A 4,219-nucleotide genomic window follows, 5' to 3' on the forward strand; every position below is an offset into this window, starting at 1 on the left:
ACGGATAGAGCTAACCTGGTCCCAGATCAGTTCGTGTTGTCCTGCAAACACATATAGTCATTGGCAAGGCAGCACAAACCGATCTGAGATCAGGTTAGTGGAGAGCTGGCAGAGGAAGACTCCGTCTGGGGCATCGTTGGACTGTCTCGTTAACCCAGTTATCTAGCCAAAAGTTACACCCAGTAACCAGAGCGTCATTATACACAACAGAACGTTCAGCATGTGTGTGACCACTTTTAACCCACATCACACTCCTTTGATAAGATGGTGGCCAGTCCGCCCCACCAGCACACAAGCTGTTCTTAACGAGTACAAAGTCCACCTTGAATGAGAGAGTTTGTGAACAATTCAACATGAATGGTTCCCTAGTTAATCAAGCAGCAGTCTTCCATTGACACGTTAACAACGATGAAGACTGTTCCACTGTTGATGAGTGAAAGATTCAAAAAGAAGATCCCACTGTTTATGGAGAGATTGACACCCTATTTCCCGTACGGTGAAGTGCACTACTTTAGACCAGAGCCACTGGACCAAAAGTAGTGCGCTACACAGGGAATAGGTTGTCGTTTGGCACACACTGAATCAATAGAAAGACCTGGGCACTTTTCCAAAATGTCTCAGAGTAGGACTGCTGTTCATCTTATACATTATGATCTAAACAGCTAAACTGATCCAAGATCAGCACTTGATGAAGTCCTGGGTGAGAGGCATGTTGAGAGAAAATAGATGAGTGAAGAAGCAACAACACTGTATCTGCAGCTGCTTTGTGTTTGTGGTAACAACATGTTCAACTGCACCATACAGACTTCCAAGGTGATTCCATTGGTGCTTTATGTACAAAGGAAGTCAGAAGACGTTTCACCACCATTTTGACTTCCAAGGTGATTCCATTGGTGCTTTATGTACAAAGGAAGTCAGAAGACGTTTCACCACCATTTGACTTCCAGGTGATTCCATTGGTGCTTTATGTACAAAGGAAGTCAGAAGACGTTTCACCACCATTTTGACTTCCAAGGTGATTCCATTGGTGCTTTATGTACAAAGGAAGTCAGAAGACGTTTCACCACCATTTTGACTTCCAAGGTGATTCCATTGGTGCTTTATGTACAAAGGAAGTCAGAAGACGTTTCACCACCATTTTGCAACGTGATTCCATTTATTCATTCATTTTGTCATTTATTCATTCATTGTAGACCAGGGACCATCGCTTACAGTAACTAAAGAAACTACAACAACACAAGCTTATGACATTTTTTATTTGGGCCTCTATTGGATAAAAACAGCAATGATTATAATTTATATATTTATGTTTTCAATAATAAATACATTCTGCTTATCAAACTGTACACAGAATGTTGGGTCCTGTGTTTGGTCCGAGTTGGTACAGTCTGATATGTGTCACGACTCTTTCTCAGTTGCTGTATAAGTCAGTCCTTCCCTTGCTGAAGGAACTGACCAGGTGAAAAGCCTACTCACTGGGCACAGACTTCAATTTAACGTCTATTTCACATTGGTTCAATGTAACTTCATTGAAATGACATGAAGACAACATTGATTCAACCAGTATGTGCTCAGTGGGTAATTATATATATTTATTAATTTAAGCTTTATTTAACTAGGCAACTCAGTTGAGAACAAATTCTTATTTACAATGACAGCCTACACCGGCCAAACCCGAACGACACTGGGCCAATTGTGCGCCACCCTATGGGACTCTCAATCACGGCCAGATGTGATACAGCCTGGATTCGAACCAGGGTGTCTGAAGTGATGCCTCAAGCACTAAGATGCAGACCGGTGCACCACTCGGGAGCCCCATGATGATGATGAGTTTCCACCATATTGTCTTCACCTTCCAAGTCAGTGCAGATGAAGAGGAGACGAGGACAGATCAGTGAAATGAAAGACAGGAGGAGAGGATGGAAGGTCAGACAACGGAGAAAGCTGTTGATGACGCGACCCATCTGAATCCTCATGTCCTGTAGTCCATCTGCATTCTCATGTCCTCTAGTTCATCTGAATCCTCATGTCCTCATGTCCATCTGCATCCTCATGTCCTCATGTCCATCTGCATCCTCATGTCCTCTAGTCCATCTGAATCCTCATGTCCTCTAGTCCATCTGCATCCTCATGTCCTCTAGTCCAGCTGCATCCTCATGTCCATCTGCATCCTCATGTCCTCATGTCCATCTGCATCCTCATGTCCTCTAGTTCATCTGAATCCTCATGTCCTCTAGTCCATCTGCATCCTCATGTCCTCTAGTTTCATCTGAATCCTCATGTCCTCATGTCCATCTGCATCCTCATGTCCTCATGTCCATCTGCATCCTCATGTCCTCTAGTTCATCTGAATCCTCATGTCCTCATGTCCATCTGCATCCTCATGTCCTCATGTCCATCTGCATCCTCATGTCCTCTAGTCCATCTGCATCCTCATGTCCTCATGTCCATCTGCACCCTCATGTCCTCTAGTTCATCTGCATCCTCATGTCCATCTGCATCATGTCCTCTAGTCCATCTGCATCCTCATGTCCTCTAGTCCATCTGAATCCTCATGTCCTCATGTCCATCTGCATCCTCATGTCCTCATGTCCATCTGCATCCTCATGTCCTCTAGTCCAGCTGAATCCTCATATCCTCTAGTTCATCTGAATCCTCATGTCCTCTAGTCCATCTGCATTCTCATGTCCTCTAGTTCATCTGAATCCTCATGTCCTCATGTCCAGCTGCATCCTCATGTCCATCTGCATCCTCATGTCCTCATGTCCATCTGCATCCTCATGTCCTCTAGTTCATCTGAATCCTCATGTCCTCTAGTCCATCTGCATCCTCATGTCCTCTAGTTTCATCTGAATCCTCATGTCCTCTAGTCCATCTGCATCCTCATGTCCTCATGTCCATCTGCATCCTCATGTCCTCTAGTTCATCTGAATCCTCATGTCCTCATGTCCATCTGCATCCTCATGTCCTCATGTCCATCTGCATCCTCATGTCCTCTAGTCCATCTGCATCCTCATGTCCTCATGTCCATCTGCACCCTCATGTCCTCTAGTTCATCTGCATCCTCATGTCCATCTGCATCATGTCCTCTAGTCCATCTGCATCCTCATGTCCTCTAGTCCATCTGAATCCTCATGTCCTCATGTCCATCTGCATCCTCATGTCCTCATGTCCATCTGCATCCTCATGTCCTCTAGTCCATCTGCATCCTCATGTCCTCTAGTTCATCTGAATCCTCATGTCCTCATGTCCATCTGCATCCTCATGTCCTCATGTCCATCTGCATCCTCATGTCCTCATGTCCATCTGCATCCTCATGTCCTCATGTCCATCTGCATCCTCATGTCCTCTAGTCCATCTGCATCCTCATGTCCTCTAGTCCATCTGCATCCTCATGTCCTCTAGTTCATCTGAATCCTCATATCCTCTAGTCCATCTGCATCCTCATGTCCTCTAGTTCATCTGCATCCTCATGTCCATCTGCATCATGTCCTCTAGTCCATCTGCATCCTCATGTCCTCTAGTAAATCTGCATCCTCATGTCCTCTAGTTAATCTGAATCCTCATGTCCATCTGCATCATGTCCTCTAGTCCATCTGCATCCTCATGTCCATCTGCATCATGTCCTCTAGTCCATCTGCATCCTCATGTCCTCTAGTCCATCTGCATCCTCATGTCCTCTAGTTCATCTGAATCCTCATGTCCATCTGCATCATGTCCTCTAGTCCATCTGCATCCTCATGTCCATCTGCATCATGTCCTCTAGTCCATCTGCATCCTCATGTCCTGTAGTCCATCTGAATCCTCATGTCCTGTAGTCCATCTGCATCCTCATGTCCTCTAGTCCAGCTGCATCCTCATGTCCTCTAGTCCATCTGCATCCTCATATCCTCTAGTCCATCTGCATCCTCATGTCCTCTAGTCCACCTGCATCCTCATGTCCTCTAGTCCACCTGCATCCTCATGTCCTCCAGTCCACCTGCATCCTCATGTCCTCTAGTCCATCTGCATCCTCATGTCCTCTAGTCCAGCTACATCCTCATGTCCTCTAGTCCAGCTGCATCCTCATGTCCTCTAGTCTAGCTGCATCCTCATGTCCTCTAGTCCATCTGCATCCTCATGTCCTCTAGTCCATCTGAATCCTCATGTCCTCATGTCCATCTGCATCCTCATGTCCTCATGTCCATCTGCATCCTCATGTCCTCTAGTCCATCTGAAT

Source organism: Oncorhynchus gorbuscha, linkage group LG16, assembly GCF_021184085.1.
Source record: "Oncorhynchus gorbuscha isolate QuinsamMale2020 ecotype Even-year linkage group LG16, OgorEven_v1.0, whole genome shotgun sequence".
In the NCBI taxonomy this organism is placed as follows: domain Eukaryota; kingdom Metazoa; phylum Chordata; class Actinopteri; order Salmoniformes; family Salmonidae; genus Oncorhynchus; species Oncorhynchus gorbuscha.